Genomic DNA, 22,199 nt, shown 5'->3' on the forward strand with positions numbered 1-22,199 from the left:
GCCCCGCTGGGAGGCAGGCAAACCCGGCGAGAATTTGAGTGCAGCGTCTGCAGGCCGGCACTGCTGGGGGACCCTGCACAGCCGCTGCAGCTGCTGGCCCAAGTGCTAAGCCCCTCACTGCCCTGGGCCGGCGGTGCCGGCCAGCTAGCCGCTCCGTGTGCAGGGCCCGCCGAGCCGGCACCCGCCGGAACTCACACTGGCCCGCTAGCGAAGCCCCGGTTCCCGCCCGCGCCTCTCCCTCCACACCTCCCCACAAGCAGAGGGAGGAGGCTCTGGTACCAGCCATCCCAGAGAGGGGCTCCCACGGTGCTGTGGCAGGCTGAAGGGCTCCTCAAGCACCACCAGAGTGGACGCTGAGGCCGAGGAGGCGCTGAGAGTGAGGGCTGCTAGCACTTTGTCACCTATCAATAGAATGAATTATTTTCCTCTGAGTATATACCCAGTAACAAGATGGCTGAGTTCAATGGTAGTTCTAAGTTCTTTGAGAAATCTCTGAACTGCTTTCCACAGTTGATGAACTAATTTGTATTTCCACTAACAGTCTAAAAGTATTCCTTTTTCTTTACAGTTTCGCCAACTTTCATTGTTTTTTAACTTTTTAATAATTGCCATTCTGATTTGTGTACGATGGTATTAAATTGTGGTTTTGATCTGCATTTCTGTGCTGATTAGTGATGTTAATTATTATTTTTTTCTTATGTTTGTTGGTCACTGGTATGTATTCTTTTAAGAAATGCCTGTTCACCTCCTTTGCCCATTTTTTCATTGAACCTTTTATCCCTCATCAACTCTTTTCTTTTTTAATTGAATTTTTAAATTGACATAAATTGTATATGTTTATTGTATACAAATATCCAGTTTTTTATTCTTAATACACTTGCCACTCTCTGGCATGGTCACCATTTATTTTTTTAAGTGCAGTCACGTGCTGTATAACAACATTTCAATTAATAACATACCACATATAGGACAGTGGTCCTATAAGATAATAATGGAGCTGAAAAATTCTTATCTTCTAGTGACATTGTAGCCATTCTGACATTTCAGTTCAAGGCATAACTCACATGTTTGTGGCTATGCTGGTATAAACAAACCTACAGCACTGCCAGTTGTTTAAAAGTATAGCACATGTAATTGTGTATATTATGTAATACTTGATGATAATAAATTACTGTTACTTGTTTGTATATTTATTATGTTATACTTTATATCATTATTTTAGTGTTAAACTTTGAAAAGTTATACTTTTCTGCTTATAAAAAAAAATTAACTGTAAATCAGCCTCAGGCAGGTCCTTCAGGAGGTATTCCAGAAGAAGGCATTGTTGTCATAAAATATGACAGCTTTATGCATGTTATTGCCCTTGAAGATTTTCCAGGGGGACAAGATGTGGAGGTGGAAGACAGTGATATTGATAATCCTGACCCTGATTAGGCTGAGGTAAATGTGTATTTTTATATCTTAGTTTTTAGCAAAAAAATTTAAATATTAAAAAATATATAAAAATGTTACAAATACACAAATAATAAGGATATAAAAATAATATTGTTTTACATCTGTACAACGTGTGTGTGTTTTAAGATGTGTTAATACAAAACAAACGTTAAAAACATAAAAAGTTTGTAAAGAAAAATGTTATACTAAACTAAGATTAATTTATTGTTGAAGAAAGAAACATGTCTAAATAAATTTAGTGTTGACTCCATGTACAGTGTTTATAAAGTATACAGTAGTGCCTGGACCTTCATGTTTCCTCACCCCTCACTCACTGTCTCACCCACAGCAACTTCCAGTCCTGCAATCTTCATTCCTGGTAAGTATCCTATACAGGTGTATCACATTTTTTTATACCATATTTTTACTGTACCTTTTCTAGATTTAGATATTTTTAGATGCCCAAATACAATTGTATTATAATTGCATACAGTATTTAATAGAGTAGTCTGCTGTATAAATTTGTAGCTTAGGAGCAATAGGCTATGCTGTATAGCTTAGGTGTGTAATAGGCTCTCCTATCTAGTTTGTGTAATTATACTCTACAGTGACAAAAATGCCTAAGAACACATCAGAACATATCCCCTTCATTAAGCAACACATAACTATATTATGATTTTTGTTATAAAATTCTCAAATATATTATTGTACCATGATTTCTTCCTAAAACATGACATGGTATTTAATGTCTTCCCTCAATAAAAGACGAAGAATTATACTAAGAAACCATCTTCTTCCAACTTCCCTTCACAAATTTCATAGTATACCTTTAATTTTAATTCACCCCTTGACTTTTATTTGATCACAAAGATTATTAATAAGCTTTTTACTTTTAAAACAAAATCTCTGCTTTATTATCTACAAAATTTAAAACTTACTCTTTGATTGCTGTTCAGTAAGGTAACGGAAGCCTTATGTTCCCCATTAATTTCTATCTTCCATTGCAAATATGTCAGCCGTACTATTTATAATTAAATATATATAATAGTTACATTACCTTTATATATTTTTATAAATTTTGTTATTATTTTTATTCTGAGAATAGAAAATCAATTTGAAAGATTTTAATATTATTTTAACTTAATATTTTAAATATTACTTTTAATTTTAATATTATATTTACATTCTGCACAATCAGGCAAATTCAATTGATCTATCACAAAAGCCTTTTATTAATATCATTCAGAGAGTGTCTTAAGCATTGAGATCTAACAGATTATATTTTCTCACACTTCATCGATTATTCAAAATAGCTTAATGCTGTTCCTCACTTCCCCATCCATGATTTCTTCTTTTTGCCCGTTTTTCTAATCGTTAAATAATCATTAAGATGCCTAAGATCATCCAACTTTAAAAACTTCTACTGATTCTGCCATATGAATCTGCTATTTATGTTTGCTATGCAGCCATCATTTTATGATTCTTATTGAACTGTTGTGTTGAACTTAGACATCCTTTTGTCCTAAGGACCAGTTATTTGTGTAACGAGAAATAAGAAGTATATATGAATCATTTTTTCCTAAAATAATATTAATTTTATATTAACACAATTGCTAATCAAAACAACTAACATGATTATTAACATGATATTAATACAATTAGATTCTTATTCAATAATTTCTTATTCAATAATCTTGTATTTTTTAATCAAATTTATAATACCAACAAGCACCAAATTCTCTTAAGGATTAAAAAACAATCTCTGGTGATCTGAAATATCCCAGTGATATAGGTGGGTATTTTGTTTTATTCCTATTTCTAAAAATCATGGGTTTATCCTATTCTTGCTTTTGTGAACTTAGTGTATGTACCATCTTATTTTGCCCCCTGTATTTGAACATTCCTTTGAGATTTCCCCATCTTGGTATTTTTACTCTAGTTAAATGCCTTTTCTCCGGTTTTCCTTCCAGCCCTTCTTTTCCTTGTCCTTTAATTTGTTTTTAATAACATCTTATCTCTGAATATATTTTAAAATGTGTTTTTAAAAAAATCATGAATGTTACTGAAAATTCGGTAACTTCGTCAACAAAAAAGTGATACCAGTAGGGCACAGTGGCTCATGCCTGTAATCCCAGCACTTTGGGAGGCCGAGGGGAGTGGATCACCTGAGGGCAGGAGTTTGAGACCAGCCTGGCCAACATGGCAAAACCCATCTCTCCTAAAAATACAAAAATTAGCTGGGCGTGGTCTCATGCACCTGTAGTCCCAGCTACTTGGGAGGCTGGGGCAGGAGAATCACTTGAACCCACGAGGCAGAGATTGCAGTGAGCCGAGATCACACCAGTGCACTGCAGCCTGGGTGACAGAGCCAAGCTCCGTCTCAAAAAAAATAAAACATGTAAATAAATAAATAAATAAATAAACCATGTTTCTCTATAGGAAGTTTTAATATTAAAAAGATAGAAATTCCCTCTGAGTTAATTGATGAGTTATTCAGTTCCAGTAAATATTTTCACTTTGATTTTAAGAGCTGAGGAAGCCAATTGTAAATTTTATTCAGAAGAATTGTTTAAAAGAGTAGTTAGGAAATTCAGAAAAGCAATGTGGGGAAGCGAACCACACCAAGCTTTTAAATATAATAAAAGTCTGTATAGTTAAAGCAGGTTAGTATCAACATCAGAACTGACAGGCATACCAATGAAATAAAGTAGAAAACCCAGAATCAGACAAATTATATTTGGAAATTCAGTGTACGCTAACAAGGCATCTCAAATCAATGAGAAAAAGATAACTGATGTTTTGATAACTGGGTGGATCTAGAAGGAAAAACTGGATCCATGTCTCATCTCTTCATTAGCATATATTGTAAGCAGATTAATATATAAATGTATAAAATTTCAGTTATGAAGCTACTAGAAAAATTAGTAAATAAGTGAATTCTTAGTAATGCACAAGTAGTAAAATTTAATAAGTATTCAAAATTCAGCACAGTAATGGAAAATATAAATTTGATTATACTAAATATTTCATCACAAAAACACCATAGATAAGAATGACAAATCACAAACTGAACAATAAAATTGCAACTTCTTTAAAAGAAAATGACTGTTAAACTTATAAAGGGCTTCTAAAATTAATCAGGAAAAAGCCAACAACGTATCATAATAAAAGAGCAAATTGTATGAATATTAAATGCCAGAAAAAGAAATGTCAGTGGCTTTTACACATATGACAATATGTTCAACTTCAATAATAATAAGAGAAAAGCAAATAAAACTTCATTTGAATATCATTCATGATCTCTCAAGCTTTTACAAATCTGAAGGTTGAAGTTGTAGATCACAAGGACATTTATATATCACTATGGAAATGCAAACTGGCATATCACTCTTTAGGGGGGATTTGGCAATGTTTATCAAAATTGTACATTCCTTTATCCTTTGAACCAGCAAACCTATTTCAGAATCCTGGGAATCTATTCAATGTTAAATTGACAAAAAATAGAAAATGACTTATGAACATTCATTTCAGCATTATTTAAAATAGCAAAAGACCAGAAACAACCTAAATGCTGTTTAGGTTGACTGGTTGGATAAATTACGTTGCTTAGGAAACTGAGTAAACAATGAAAAATCAAGAAGTATGCTGTACTGCTGGAAAATGGAATAAACTCCATAATTTACTAAGTAGTTAACTCCAAAATATATTGTTCAATGATGAATGCAATATAGATAAAAGTATGTATAGTGTACTATTGCGAAAAGAAAATAAATCTTGGGGCCCCCAAATCACTAAGCTGAAGGGAGAAGTCAAGCTGGAAACTGCTTAAGGCAAACCTGTCTCCCATTCTATTCAAAGTCACCCCTCTGCTCACTGAGATGAATGCTATCTGTTTGCCTCATTTAGAGAGGCTAATCAGAAACTCAAAAGAATGCAACCACTCTTACCTACCTATGAAATGGAAGCCCCCTCTCAGCTTCGAGTTGTCCCGCCTTTGCCTCAAGTACTCCCACATTTCCAGACTGAACCAATGTACATCTTACACTTATTGATTGGGGTCTCATGTCTCTCTAAAATGCATAAAAGCAAGCTGTGCTCTGGTCACTTTGGGCACATGTCATCAGGACCTTCTGAGTTGCGTCATGGGCGCGTGTCTGGAAACTTGGTGAAGTAAACTTTCTTTGTCTTTTTTTTTTTTTTTTTTTTTTTGAGACGGAGTCTCGCGCGCTGTCGCCCAGGCTGCAGTGCAGTGGCGCGATCTCGGCTCACTGCAAGCTCCGCCTCCTGGGTTCCCGCCATTCTCCTGCCTTAACCTCCCGAGTAGCTGGGACTACAGGCTCCTGCACCATGCCAGGCTAATTTTTTTTTTTTTTTTTTTTTTTTTTTGTATTTTTTAGTAGAAATAGGGTTTCGCCGTGTTAGTCAGGATGGTCTCCATCTCCTGACCTCGTGATCCACCTACCTCGGCCTCCCAAAGTGCTGGGATTACAGGCCTGAGCCACTGCACCCTGCCGGTGAAATGAACTTTCTAAATTCACTGAGATCTGTCTTAGATTTTGGGGATTCACATTTTGGTAACCCCAGAGGAATTCTGGGTGGAGATGCCCCTGACCTTTGGCAAATCTATCAGTGCTTGATACCCGTGTAACGCCTAAGGTTCTTGCCTAGCCATGCCAAAGAATTGGTGTGGCGGCTGCCCTCCATGAGTGATAGAGACACGGAGCGATAGAGAGAAAAAGCTGTAGGCTTTATTGGGCGGAGTGAAAGTACAAAGCTTCCACAGCGTGGAAGGGGTGCTGAACTGGTAGGCACTGTTGGTGTTGGGTGATTGCCTTTTAAACTCGTTAAGGCAGGAAATACGTGCAGCAGGAAGATGTTACCGGAATGAGAAACAAAGGCAGTAAATTATTTTGTGATATATCTTAGATTTTGAGGAAAACCAGAATTGCAACTTCGGTTTTATCTACTTTATGACCTTGCAGCAGCATGGCAAAGGAGACAGAATCTTATAGGACTTAACAAAGTATGTTTACAAGGAATTGGAATAGGGAGTATAGATAAGGTCTGCTGGTCGCAGAAAAACGGGAAGTTAACATTTCTTTTACTTTAGTTTCCGCGGATGGGGAAGGGAGAGAGAACACAGGGAAACTTACAGCAAACTTTTAGCTGTTTATAGCTTTCTTGAAGAAGAAAACACACGCACAAGTCCTGGTGTTAAGAATATTTTAAGCATATATCTTCAATATTATTCATCCAGGACTGACGTAAGTCCTGATGCAGGAAATAAGTGAGTTTCACAGCTTTCTGAGCAGGGGCTTCCTACTCCACCCAGGAAGCCCAGTTGGCACCTCCTCTCACCAGCGTGAGCTAACTTTATGGTTCAAACCAGTGGGAGAATTTGCAGAGGTCTAGGAGCACCCCCTCCAGAGAATCTCTGATCTCCAAAAATTTGGTCAAGATCTAAAGTTTATTTTGCTGTACACCTCCCTTCTATTTTGGAGTTTTACTTGCTCCAAACAAAGAAGGCAAGATTTCCTGTATCCATCACAATGGAAAGCAGGTAACTTCTTTATGGCGTTTGAGCTCCCTCTTAGCAGAGAAGATGAGTTTGTGTTTTGTTTTTGTTTTTGTTTTTGTTTTCCTGCTTCTAGAATGGGAGAAAGCAGCCTTCAGCCTGAGACCCATCCCTAGGTAAGTACCTGAATTGGAGTTTTGTCTTGGCTAAAGTTTAACAACCAGCTGCTATTAATTTCTACTTACCATTAGAGCACTCAGTGATCATATTGTTGGGCTTTTACTGTTGTTGTTTGTTCTGGATTTTCACCCACCAGATTTGACCAATTTTACCTGATTTGGTCAAATCTGAGTGAGAATTCCAAGTTTTGGGTAACTAAGTCCCTCTAATTTGTACAACATTCCTTGCAACTGCAAAGGAGGGAAAACATGCACTTAGTTTCTGAGTTTCTGTTCCACCTTATACCTCCTACCCCTTTTGCCATCTGTAGTACCAAAACGCCTAGACTTGAACCCCTTTAAAGAATTCACCTGCTTGGGGGTATTCTGTTTTCTTTGTGGAGTTTCAAGAGTCATGGGCAGATTCTTCTTAGGTCTAAAGCTCTGTTTTCCTGTATTGCATGACCTGGCCTCTTTGGCTTTGGGAATCACAGAGATTACCTTGTACTGTGAGGGGATTTGAACTTGGCATGTGTAATGGCAGATGAGAGCTGCAAAGTAGGAGTGGCTGAGCAGGAATTTAAATAAAGCGGTCTTGGCTGTTGTCTTTTTCTCTCCCCTACGAAGTTATTGTTTAAGGATTCTAATTCTAGTTTGGAGATACATTCTAAGGGGTCTTCTCTAATGCTTTTTCTCCCAAACTACTCTCAATTCAGCTTGTCTATGTGCATTGGTGTGAGGAACTGAACTGCTGTTTTCGTAGCAAAATGAGAGGCTGAGTTTTCTCCCCTCCAAAGAGAAAGTGCATTTGTTCCTCCCAGCCAAGAGGCACCCCTGGGTGACTGGGGGCCTCGTGGAACTGTCTGGGTAGTTGAACCCCCACAATGTGCAGCAGCCCCACAGGGAAATCCCCAACAAAAATTAATTCAAAACAACAATAACAACAACAATAAAAAAACCTACTTGTCCAGGAAATGCATATAAGGGCTGATCACCTGCCATTTTGAGTGTTTTCTAAGGTCATAGACCTCTGGAGAGAGAAACTGAGACAAGTGAGAGGGTGGAAATGACTCAGTGTTGATACACTGTGGAGTCCTGCCCACAAGCAGCACACATTGATCCGCCACACAAAAACCCTGGGCCACAGCTCAATTCTTCCTTTTAAGAAAAAGAGTGGAAAAGAATCTAAGAATGAGGAGAAAACAAGGAGAATGACCCCCTTTCAAGCATTCCATAGGTTTTATGGTATTTCTACTTGCCAGAGTTTATGTAAAATGGAAGTAATATGGTCTTTGTGCACATTTACCTTAAAGTAAAAGAGCCCTAAGGTTGACCTGCAAACTATAGACTTCCTAAGTTATCTTTTTCTCTATTTTTCTTTTCTGGCTGCTTAAATCTGCTGTTATTTTTTTCATTAAGATAAAAACCACTATTTGGTTCCAAAAGGTTCTTCTTGCAAGTCAGTGAATTTGTATTTATCTCATGGCTAAAGTTATGGAGTAAAAGATTTAGGATCTGTCTCTCTCTCTCTCTCTCTCTCTCTGTGTGTGTATGTGTGTGTGTGTGTTTATAATTCTATAATTTTATATTCAATTGGCAATTAAACCTATTTTAATTTCACTCTAGCACATCAGAATTTGTCTCACTGAATCTTATGATGTAAATTTTGCTCTTGGATTTTCAACTGAGTTATTTCCTTTAATATGCAAATTTGAGGCTATTTAGCTAACAACTATCTAGGGTAGTAAAACATGTTACCAAGACTTTGAAAGTTTAAGAAAAAAAAGTTTATCATGAATCTATAAGATGTATTTCTATCAGCATGCCTAATACATTTATGTATTTATGTGTTGTGTACACGACATTTCACTGCTGAAAATAAAAGAACTGTAATTCATTGGCTTAAGAAAATAAAAGCACTTGAATCAAATACTTTATCAGGAAAAGGGAAAAAACTAGTGAAATGCTTTTTCAAGTTAACGTAACTTAAGTAAAATATTTAATAAATAAGCTAGTCTTAAAATTATTGGTTAAGTAATGTTAGAAATGTCTTAAAAATTGCCAGCAGACATTGTTGTTTAAATTTAATCAAGCAATTTATTAGTTATTCTTGCCAAATAATATAATATGTCAAAATTTGGCATCAGGTTTACAAATGTATAATCTGAGCCCAAAGCAAAATGATCTTTACTTGTGTAATCTTTAATAAACAAGACGTTGATATTGGTTTTATAACAATAGCTACATCTTGCACTTAGTAAGATTACCACAACTTCTAATCTTGTGGCTTTAGGCAATCTAGTCCACAGGCAGTGAGGTTTATTTTAGGAAGGAACTGTTATTGTCTTTGTTTCAAACCTAAATTATAAATTAATTTACTCCCAAAGTTAGGTCAGCCTAGGCCTAGGAATGAACAAGAACAGCCTTGAGGTTAGAAGCAAGATGGAGTCAGTTAGGTCAGATCTTTTTCATTGTCTCAGCTATAATTTTGAAATGGCGGTTCTATAATTTTAAATAATGACTATCACAGTTTTCACAAATTAGGCAGGTAAATGATTAAAATAAAATAATTAGGTAAATGTAATAGTATAAATACATGTAGAAAAACTAGTCATAATTTAGAATCTAAAGTTGTATTAAATTTAATAATAGGTATTTTATTATATGGATACTTTCCAATAAAATATATTAAATATTATAAATACTTGATATATAATAAAATATATTATATATTATACATATCCAAATTATTTTATATATTATAAAATATATTTATAAATATATATTTAGAAAACATTCTTTCTAAAAAAAAGTGTGTCCTTTTAAAAAGGGGAACCAGTTTTTTCTATCTCAAAACTTATTTAAAGCTAGGTAAAAACTGTGTAAAAGAAACCAGAAAATAAGAGAGACGTAAAGAAAATTTTAAAAATAATGATTTTTTGGTAAGAAAGATTAAAAAGAAATAATTTTATATGAGAAACAATATTATATGGTAGATTTATTCCTATAATAAAATGGTTGTTTAAGAAAGAGATGTTCAGGACAAATAAAAAAGTTCAAACATGTCATGAAGGGTCTGTGTAAGTCATAAGCCACAATAAGAGGATTTATTAAAAAAAAAAAAGAAACCAACAAATAAATTTTCTTCAGGAATCGATTTACTCTTAAAAATTAGAGATTTTAACTTTTTTTACACATGTTTAACTTTTATTGTATCTCGCCATTTTCAGGTTTTTTCCTCTTTTTAAGGGTGCAAAATGATAACATTCTCCTTCAACTCATTTTCAGCTCATATAAGTTTTTCTCCCTCAATTTCTGTTTGTTGTGGTCTGATACTAACAATGCTTTCTTAAATGCCCAAAGGAAATGTTTTCTTCAACATAATATTCTGTGAAGTGCAGATGTTTTTTCTCTGAAAATTGGGTAAAAACTCAAGCATTTTTCTGTCTTTGTTTTGTTTCAGGGTATTAAGATAGTTGATGAGAATATTTTTTCCTATTTAGAACTCAAAAATAATAAGTGCATAAAGAATGCCAGAATTAGAAAATTAATACATTTTAACAATAATAAATAATGGATACAGAAATTAATCATTAATGTTATGTAAACCATTCACTGAAAGGTTGGCACAGTGAAACTGCATGAAATCATTAGCCAGTCTTTATATCACCAATGGAGGGACAAATAAAAATGATGGAACAAAGAATCAACTATAAATTTATCTTATCAAAACAACAAAAGCAAAGAATTATTTGGATCTAATCAAGTCTCTACATGCCTATTAAGAGGAATAGGGATGAATTGGGAACATATTAATTACATGAAAATATAAAAGAAAAATTTTAGACTGTAGAAATCCATCCACATTTACAAACATATACAATTTTTTTTAACAAATAAATGGCATGGGGAAAAAAGGTCATGGAGAAACAGAGCAGTTGTAATATAATGAACTCTGTAAGACATAGCAACCAAACACAACATGTGTTCTTTTCTGAAACCTTGGTTTGAGAAAACAATGGTAATACATATTAGATAAAACTGATTTGAGATAAAATATGAAGGTTGTTTCTTTGGCATCACAATATCCACTCTAGAAGCAGTGGACTCCTCAAAGAAGTGTGTTCACCTTCTTTTGAGAGTATTTCTCTTATTTTACCCTAAGGATAATTTTGATTTTGGCTGCACCTTCAATTAATCACCTTGATTTCCATCTTTCCTTTTTTTCATAGTGTCCATAGTGCTTAAAATTTGGGAGCTTTGCTCTAAAATAGAGCTGCTAAAATTTTGTGAATGTGCCTTATATGGGATCTCCTGCAATGGATTATTAATCAATATAATTCCAATTTTCTCAGAAATGTATCAATATTGCTCCACTGATATTCCCTATTACTTTCAAATATTTTAGAAATATAGTTGCTATGAAAATTTTAAATATATCCTTTCAATTGCAAAAGAAATGGCATGAAGGAGTTATGCTTAATCTATCATGTGTAACTCAAAGTCTCATATAATATTTCCATTTAGTTATATTTTTATTAAGTGTATCCACAATTCTATATATAAATTATGTATCTGGCTACCACACAAAAGTTATTTTAAATTTTGCATTTTGAATTTCTCAGTTTTTCAACTTATTTTCTAAAAAGCAATGATGAAATTTCTTCTTTCAATAAGAGTTGCTGTGGATAATCTTCAAAGATGGCTGTCATCACTTCCTCTCTTCCCTGTGTACATATGCCCTCACTCATATGAAGAAGCATTTGCTTTCTCTATTCTGGAAATGAGCTGCCATGTAAGAAATGTACCATCATGAGACACCATAGTATGAGCTAGGGCAATCTAACTGCCACATAGAAAAGTTACCTTATGGAGAGAGGGGAAAGACCTGAATAACCTCCAGTTGTTTCTGCTCTTCCATATGAAGCACCAGACACGTGAGTGGAGGAGCCATCTTGGATATTCTAATCTCAGCAGTCATCATGAAGAGCCAAGTGCAATCCAGATTGAAGAATCTGGGAAATAATACATTTATGTTATTTAAAGAGACTATATTTTGGGATGCTTTGTCATACCATAGCATTACATATCAATTATATTTTTTATTGCATTTACTATTAATTCTAAAATAATATTAAAAATAGTGATGATAGTAAGCATATTTCTCTCACTTCTGAAATAAATTGAAACCCTTTTAGTGTTTGGCCGTTACATACAATTCTGGCTTTGGTATTACATAATATAACTTCTTTGTTCAATAAAATTTTCATGAAAGCTGCTACATGTTACTCTTCTTGGATTAGAAAAGATTTTCAGTATATCTTAGTTTCAGTATATCTATAAACAGATATCTTAGTTTATATTTCTTTAAAAGAAGAATCTGAGACAAGAACTTAGTTGCAGATAGTTTAGCAAATACTCTGAAGGAGGAGGAGTGACAGAGAAGAGCATTAGATAAGTAAGAATGAAAAACTGATATAAGGCTCTGTAATAGAGGTTACCGATTGTAGTCAATGAGAGCATAATTCTGCCAGGAATACAAAGGCAGAGGTTGGAGTTTTTATCCACTAACTTCCATCTTTCATTATTTGAGGGTTACCTTGGGGGTCATTAAATTTACTATATTTATAGACTGTATTTATGCAGACTATTCTCAGCTTTGGGAAAGGTCCTGGGGACAAAAGGCAGGGAAATATTTTTTTTGGTCTTCAAGTAATAAACAGGAGTTTGTGTCCCCCAGTAGTTGTCTACTTCCATTGTGGATGAAATTGAAAAGGGCCAATGCGATGTGATATTGAGTATCAAGTGTGAGGGCTCTCGGAGTTTGATTATGCTGTTACACAGTAAATTCTTCTCTGTCATATATTTTGAAACTGGTGGCTGGGTCTGAGCTCTGAAAATATCAAAATGTTAAAGAAATAAACCACAGTATCTGCTGTTATAAGTGGCCCAAAGGCAGAAATTGATATCCTGCCCATCTCCTTTTCTTTAACACGTTTCCATCTCTTCCAAGAACTTAGCCACTGTAGCAGCTATTCTGGATTTTCCCTATCATGAAATAAACCAGGCATGTTTGACTAGTCCTAGTCAATTTTTGATGCAATAATTGCTTATTCAATCTCACTGCAAGGGGCACATCAGTTGATTCCCTGAGATCTAGAGATAATGACCTGCCCTGATTCTATAGAATTATATCTAGAGAAAATTGTTCATCTTAGTATTTCAAAATAATGATCCATAATTTTGTCTTCCAATGTAGTAATTCATTCATTTGATTCAGGTCTACTGGCATAAGAAAACTAATATAAAAATTGTTCATTCCTATTTTTTTACTTTTTTGGTTTCTCAAACTGTGTATGCTAACTACCCGTTGTATATGGTATATTTTGCATCCTAGAGACTGGCACCCACTGCAGGGTACCTTCCCTGAGCTGACATCTCTGCTGAAACTTTAGTATATCATTTCATTATCTTATTAGACTGGGTTATGCTGATAAATACGGCATATGGTTGGAACAGAAGGCCCCCATCATTATATGCTTATTGTTATACCTCTTCTACCATAAAATGCATTACTTGACCTCAAGTAATATTATGCAGGACATTATATAATTAAATTAGGCTTTCAGTAAGCTCCCAAATCATAGTATTGGCAAAGACATTGTGAACAAAAAAACATAAATACATTTTAAAATAAGAGTTTGTTTCAGCAAAGATGAATTATGACCCACTTCTAGAATTGAAAGTGTCCAGTAACTGACTTATTCTAAGTGGTTGCTTGCTCTCATATAATGAATGGAACATTATCAAAGGCTTAATCCCAGTCTCTACTGCTTACAGGTTGGGCACATAGCTTCAGTTGTCCAGTGGCCACTGTTATGCATGATCTCAGGCAAGCATTGAAGCAAAAGAAAACCAAAGATATGCATAATTTATTTCTACTTTTCTAGATCCATCCACATGTCCCTTCTTTGTACATCTGATCTTTCTGTCTTACTCCATCCAGGTCTATGTACAATCAGGTCAGTCATTCATCCATATCCAAGCATTTAAACACATTGTAATTCCAATAAATTTCCTTCCATGTAAATGGAAACCCAAATGTGATGCTCATAGCTTGGCCCATGAGGAGGATTATCCTTTTGCCAAAGAGCCTTTAAGGCTAATTCTCATTAAGATTGTGTGTGCCAATGGTCCATTTATCATTTAGCACTAACATATTCAATCAATCCATCCACAAACCAGGTACAAAACTTTCCCTTCTTCATTTTTGATCAAAATGAATTATCCATGAGGTCATGGTGTGATCAGAGGAAGAGATTAAAAAGAAACAATGGCTGGTGACATGAGGGTCTAGGTCATGAGTGCCTCTGGATATACTTTGAGAAGATTAAAAATGCATTATTATTATTATGGGATAGACTGATTCTTGGTGCATGATGGAAGCCATTGTCTCATAATCTCTTGATATTCTAAGATCCAGCGCTCAGTCCCTACTAAGGTCTTGTAGTACATCAGAAGCAGCATTTCAAATAGCAAGGAGTTATCTGCTGCAGAGAACAGATACAGAACCCCAGTGGTTTCTGCTGCAACTCTTCCACAGGGGGTTTCTCATAGGGTCTTGGCTGCCATGTGTACTATTAGCACCCTACTATATTCTAAGGGGAAGGGCCATTTTCACTGTAACCTAAACCTGCTGCAAAGCCCTCTTCTTCCAAATGACCCGCTTAAAAATATTTTCTTCTAAGTATCTAATATAAAAGTTTAAACAACATTCCCAAAAGCTACAGATACTGTTTCCAACAGTCAAATATATTTACAAAATCTTCTGTCTATTTCCTAGTGGTAGGTTATGCAAAGTATATAATACAAACTTTACCTTAGAGTGGATGCCCCAGAATGCCAGAGATTGTTGGACCCTAAAGTTTTGCTCTCGTCTACGTTAGTGTTGTAGTTTGCTAAGACATTCAAGGCACTTGCCACTTTCTATTCACTAGGTTCAATTAGCACAATGCCATTAATTTATTGGATTATCATAACATTTCCCAGAATGGAAAGTTGATCAAGGCCTCTGCAGACTATACTCTCTTGGAGTGCAAAGGAATTGACATATACCTAAGACCTAGGAGAAGGTGTGTGTTCACGCACTTTTCCTGTCCTCCTACTAATACTGTTTTTCCACAAATACATAAAATGTTTTTTAAAATCTTTACTATTAATGAAGATCAAAAAGAACAAAATAACATATTTTCCAGACTATTGCCACATATAAAGTACTAAAATTGATCTGTTCTATTAAAATTCCCAAATCTAGTATAATAACAGTAAGTTAGACTCACCCTTGGTTAAGTTTACAGCAGTCCACTACCAGCTCTTTTTTTTTTTTTTTTTTCCAGTGATCTTACAGTTAAATTGAACAGGGGAATAAAGAAAATCACTACTACCACCAATTCATTAATTGTTTGAAGGTAGTATGAATCTATGTAATTTAATTCTGATATTAAGTATTATTTCTGATTTCTTGCCCTGGCTAGGAAAGGGTTGGGGAAGCTTCAAGGTTTTATATTTGATCATACTTAATATGCAACACATAATGAATCCTATGAGTACATATTACTACAGAAATCAGGTAACCAATGTGCAGGTTCTTTGAGCAACTAAGTCTATCCATCTCAACTGTGCACTTAGCATCTGGGGAGATAACTATGGACTGGAATCTGATTTCAATCATGTGTCCATTAAGTACTTTTTATTCATGAGCACTCAATCTAACTGAAGAGGGAATTTGGTTATGTTGTATCAATAAAATCTCAGACTTCAAGTCCAACAGCTCTTAAAAGTTCTGAATAGTGTTCTTTTCCTTGTATACATTCACTGAGGTATAAGGCTGTAGGTTCTCAATATTTATTATTGGTACTTGTACTGTCATTGTAGAGTCCTTCCGCAAGGTTGTTATGACTTCACTTCAAGAGATGGGCTCCGGTTCTGAGAACCAGCTCAGTCTGGGTAGGTGGGTGAGAAATGGTGGTTTTTCATCACAGCAGCTAATGCTAGTCTTTTGCTTGCCAGTTCAGGTTTTGTTCTAATTGCAAAACCATAAACATCCTGGTTGGCTATCCGTTTCACCCCTAGGAAAATCAATGTTATATATCATAAAAGACTCTTATATAAAAGACATCCTGCTTATCCCTCTGGCATTGCTGCTAAATTCAGTTACCATACCCATATTAATTCTAATGATAGATGTTACCACCTAGTCTGAGATATTTGAAAATAATATTGTCCCGTTATCATTTGGCAGAATAGTTTCATGGCACCTTTTCGTACTAACAACTCTGGCCAAATCATGACAACAGTTACTGAGATGTTGGATGTCCTAATCAATAGTGCATGCTGATAGCCTTTGTGAAATGAGGACAGCATCTCCAACTCATCTACTAAAAGCCATCTCAGCAGCAACATTTAAAAAATTCCTCTCCTGGTGTTCTTGCCTGAACCTTAAGTTTGGATTCACAGGAAAATGATTATCTGAGCCATATCTCCCACTTCTGGTCAAAAATTCTCAAAATTTGCTCCCTCACACTTTCCCTGAGCTCCTGCTAATACGTGTTTGCCAGGACTTACAAATCTTCAGGGAGTAATCTGACTCTAGTGATTGGTCTGGAAGTCTTAAGAGAGATAGGAACAGGGTTAGAGGAGGACAAGCATCATCTTCAGGAACTTCTGCCTCAGATTAGAATTTCTAACATCTCCAGACAATGAGTGGCTACCATTCTCCTGTAAGAAGAGGATTTTGTTTGTTTGTTTTTGGTAATCTGGATGTTTTAGGAGAACTTTAGAATTAGGAGGTTTTTGTTACCCCTTCAGATCATCCCCATTCGATGTCTAAGGGAATTACTCCTGCTTAGGAGGCCCCCGATCGTAACACAGGATTCACGGTGAGCTTGGCATACACTTCCTTTGGCAACTCTGCAGATTTAAAATTAACTTGCATGTCTGACTTTTAATAATCTGCCTTCTGACTGTAAAAGATGAGAGACTCTGTAAACTGTCATGGAGGGATTCTGGATTTCACTGCCAACTGAGTTAATAGTTGGCTGACATGAATCTGCCACTTGCTTTTTTCAAGGCTTTTAAGATAAGTCGACAAAAATTATCTAACTCTACAGTATTTATAATTCCTGTTGCTCTAAAATTGTTAAACTGTTATAGTTTCTGGACAACCCAAAACTTTTCTTCCATATATGATGCAATAGACTAAAATTTAAAGTCTTTGTAATTTTGAAATAATAGCATAATAGAGGAGACGTCACTACTCACTTATTAACAATGATAGGAACCTGTTGTCATCTAGCCAGTAAGGTCCAGTTCCGGAATTCCATAATGATGGTCTCTTTCCTAAAACCAGTTTATTGCCACGTATGTTAGTTTGGGTTCCCTGAAAGTCATTTATGAGACAACGACTTGGGTGCATATCTCAGTCCCACATCACCTATTCGTTTGAATTTGGAAGGTGATCCCATACAGGAATGAGGAAATAGAAAGACTTAGAAAAGGCATAATACAAAGCTAGTATTAGGTTGTATTTGGGGGATTTTTTTTTTTACTTGGGAAATAATAGCTCAATTCTTGTAAAACTCTTTGGAAACATAAAGAATGACCTTAAGAATTGCCCATCCTAAGGAAAAGTCCTGTACCTACATCCATTGCCTCCTATCCTATGTTACTTGAGGATTGCCCTGGAAAACTTAACTTTGCTGTGCTTCAGTGTTGATCAAGTAGCTCCCTAGACTTTGGAAAAGACTGTGGGATTTAAAAAAAAAAAAAAAATAGGCAAGAAATTGATGGTAAGAAGTAGAGGTGTCAAAATGATTGAGCTCACAGGAAGTTGTGCAATGTAGCTGGGGCTGATCCCGGGGCAGTCCTAGAGATGTAAGGAGAACAAAAAGTAACCTTTTTGCATGACAATTGCAATCCAGAGAGCAATTACTTATGCATCCGTCTCTCATTTACTAAAAGTATGTAATTTTTGTTTGAGTAGTTTAGTCTTAATTTGAATTTGAGCAACATACTTTATCAAAAATACATGTATAACTAATAGGACGACTATATATTTTTCTTTTAAATGAATGCTATGGTGCATTATATCACCACAATTACTAATAACAAGAGTCATAATCAAAATTAAGACAACTTGAGAATTATGTACTAGTTCTGAGTCTATAATAGTGTCATTGTGAAAATATTTTAAAATGATTTTTTCGTTAATATAGTTTTGTAAGACATCGGCACATTCTTGGTTTTTGTTTTATTTGTTGTTATTAGTTTTTCTTACATTTTTCGTAACAGAACTATGTCTTTGGAAAAGGTAAATCAAAAATATGTTATTGCTTTAAGTGGTAGGTGGTAAAAGTGAATGTAATAAAACTCCTCAGGATATTTTCAGTGTCTTAATCAATATACATAGCTTTATTATTGCCTTTCAGTATATTTTTATACTCTATATTTTTATTTGAAGACATTAATTTCATTTGTATTATGAACAATATTTTTTAAGTGTGTAAACCGCTCATTTATTTTACTTTTTGATAGGTGTTTCTGATTTTTCTTTGCTTTCATATATAATTAACTTAATTTCATTTATAATTAACTTAATTTCATTTATAATTAATTCTATTTGTGTTTTTATTTCATTTCATTTTGTATTACTGCATTTTTTGTGGAAGAGACAAAAATTTAGGTTTTCAGGTGGTTAGATTTTGGCATTTATTTAGCAGTTTATTTATTGAGCACTTAGTAATGAACTTTTAACATTTCATTCATTTCTAATTTTATTTTTATTCTTCCATAGATTATTCTTTACCATGTAATTGTTTATAATTTTTAACTATTTTGGAAAAAATTTCATATATATATTCCCATTTTGGTGTATTTACAAATGTAAGATATTATGGATATGTATTTTTTTCTGAGTGAAGATTTAGCCTTAATACATGGCTATGTAGCTAATGATTTTAAATTGTAATGTTTTTAAATCTTAAATCTTATCTTTTAATTCTTTTTTAACAAAGCATTAAAATTATTTTGTTCATAGGTCTGTGTGTGATGGAATTTTTTAGTTTCAAATATAGTTATTTCATTGTTTATTTTTAATTTTCAGATTTAGCCTCTTTGGTTCAAGGCCAAATATTAATATTTCTAATATTCATGTGCTTTATTTATTATTTATTTTATTTATGTAAACTTTATTTGCAGTTATTTTTATGTATTTATCTTAAGTGTATGTATTTTTTAATTGTATTTACTGGTCAAAGTAAGATATGCATATAATATAAAATTTTCCATCTTTACCACTTCATGTGTACACTTCAGTGGTAATAAATATATTTATATTCTTTTTTCCCTCAATTTCCCCTTCCCCTTAGCCTTCCTAGACTCATAACAATCATTCTACTCTCTAGCTTCTTGCGGTCCACTTTTTTAGCTCTGACATATGAGTGAGACGATACAATATTTGTCTTTCTATGCTTGGCTTAATTCTCTTAGCATAGTGGCCTTCAATTTCATCCATTTTGTTGCAAATGATAGAATTTTATTGTTCATGACTAAATAACATTCCATTGTCTTTATGTACTACATTTTCTTCATTCATCCATTGATGGACACTTTGATTGATTCCCTAACTTGGTTATTGTGAATAGTGCTGTAGTAAACATGGGAGTGCAGCTATCTCTTTGATATATTGATTTCTTTTCTTTTGATTATATACTCACTAGTGGAATTGCTGGATTATATGGTAGTTCTATTCTCAGTTTTTTGAGGAACATCTATACTGTTCTCCATGGTGGTGGTACTAAAATACATTCTCACCAACAGTGTAAGATGGTTTCCCTTTCTCCACATCCTAACCCACATCAGTTACTGTCTGTGTTTTTGATACAGTACATTTTAAGTCAAGCAACGTGATACTACATTGTGGTTCTGATTTACATTTCTCTGATGATTAGTGATGTTGAATGTTTTTTCATATGCTTATATTAGGTATTAGTATGTCTTCTTTTGAAAAAAATAGTCTATTAAGAACTTTAGCCCATTTTTAAGTTGGATTATTTGGGTGCTTTTGCTCTTGTTTTTTGTGGGTTTTTTTTTTTTTTTTGCTATTGAATTGTTTGAGCTCTTTATATATTCTGGTTACTAAGCCCTTGTCAGATAGATAGTTTGCAAATATTTTCTTTCACTTTGTAGGCTCTCTCTTCACTTTCTTGGTTGTTTCATTTTCTGTGCATAAGCTTTTTAGAATCCTATTTTTTTTTTTTTAATTTTTGCTTTGATTGTGCTTTTGAAGTCTTACACACAAAACAACTTTTCCCAGACCAAAGACCTACCACACTTCCCCTGTGTTTTCTTCTAGTAGTTTCATAGTTTAAGGTCTTAGATTTAAGTCTTTAATCCATTTTGATTTAATTTTTGTGTATAATGAGGAACAGGGGCCTAGTTTTATTCTTTTGCACATAGTCATCCAGTTTTTCCCTATACCATTTATTGAAGGGGCTGAGTTTTCCCTATTATATGTTCTTGGTGTCTTTGTCACAGAAGAGTTGGCTGTAAATGCATAGATTTTTATTTGAGTCCTCTATTCCATCCCATTGGTCTGTGTGTCTGATGACAGTACCATTTGATTTCTATAGATTTGTAGTAAATTTTGATGTTAGTTGGTTTGATGCTTCCAGCTTTGTTCCTTTTTCTCAAGGATATTTTGGCTCTCTGGAGTTTTTTGTAATTCCAGATAAATTTTAGAACTTCATTAATAATTTCTGTGAAGAATATTATTATTTTGATAGGTAATGTATTAAATCTGTACAATTGTTTTGGGTTGTTTTGTCATTTTAACAATATTAACTTTGTTCCATTCTATGAGCATGAAATATCTTTTCTTTTTGTGATTTTTAATTTATTTCATCAGCATTTTATAGCTTTTTTTGTATAGATCTTTTTTTTGTTAGATGTATTTGAAATATTTGATTTTGGTAGCTATTGTGAATGGGATTACTCTCTTGATTTCCTTTCAGATAGTCTGTAGTTGCCACATGTAAATGCTACTGATTTGTGTAGATTGATTTTTTTATCTTGCAACTTTACCAAATTTGTTCATCATTTGTAAAAATTTTTAGTGGAGTCTTTAGGTTTCTGAAGTATAAGATCATGTCACCTGAAAACAAAGAGATAATTTGAATTTTTCCTTTCCAATTTGGATGCCCTTTATTTTTTTCTCATACCTAATTGCACTGGCCAGGGCTTCCAGTACTATATATTAAATAAAAGTGGTAAAAGTGGCATCCTTGCTTTGTTTCAGTCCTTATAGGAAAGACTTTCAATTTTGCCCCATTCATTATGATGCTAGTAGTATGTTTGTCCTATATGATATTTATTATTTTGAGTTATTTTTCATCTGTAACTATTTTGGTGAGGGTTTTTGTCATATAAAGGGATGTTGAATTGTATCAATTGCTTTTTTGGCAACTATTGAAATAAGTATATAGTTTTGTTTTTGATTCTGTTAATATCATGTATTGTGTTTATTGATTTGCGTATGTTAAAACATTTCTGCATCCCTGGGATGAATCCCACTTGATCTTGGTGTATTATCGTTTTAATGCATCACTGAATTCAATTTGCTAGTATTTTCACACTGCTGTAAAGAATACCTGAGATGGGGTTCTTTATAATAAAATAAGGTTTAATTAACTCACAGTTTCCCATGGCTGGGGAGCCTCTGGAAACTTATAAATATGGCAGGAGGGAAAGCAAGGCACATCTTATATGGTGGCAGAAGAAAGAGAGAGCTAGGGAGGAAGTGCAACACTTTTAAACCATCAAATCTCATGAGAACTCATTATCACAAGAACAGCATGGAAAAAAATCTGCCCCTCATGATCAAATCACCTCCCATCAGGTCCTTCCCTAAGCACATGGGGATTACAATTCGAGATGAGATTGGGTGAGGACACAGAGCCAAACAGTATTAGTGATATCGGCCTGTAGTTTTCTATCTTGTTGTGTGTTCCTTTGTGGTGTTGTTATCATGGTAATTC

General features: G+C 34.3%; 1 long non-coding RNA gene across 1 annotated transcript in view; it reads left to right on the forward strand.

Moving 5' to 3' along the window:
• The first annotated feature begins 1,781 nt into the window (after positions 1-1,781).
• LOC126956632 (uncharacterized) overlaps positions 1,782-22,199 on the forward strand; it is a 44,491-nt gene continuing 24,073 nt past the window's right edge. The window contains exons 1-2 of the long non-coding RNA XR_007726436.1: positions 1,782-1,813; positions 7,086-7,125. This is a non-coding gene — a long non-coding RNA (uncharacterized LOC126956632). The remainder of the gene's footprint in view (positions 1,814-7,085; positions 7,126-22,199) is intronic.

The sequence above is a fragment of the Macaca thibetana genome, chromosome 6 (assembly GCF_024542745.1).
Source record: "Macaca thibetana thibetana isolate TM-01 chromosome 6, ASM2454274v1, whole genome shotgun sequence".
Taxonomy (NCBI): domain Eukaryota; kingdom Metazoa; phylum Chordata; class Mammalia; order Primates; family Cercopithecidae; genus Macaca; species Macaca thibetana.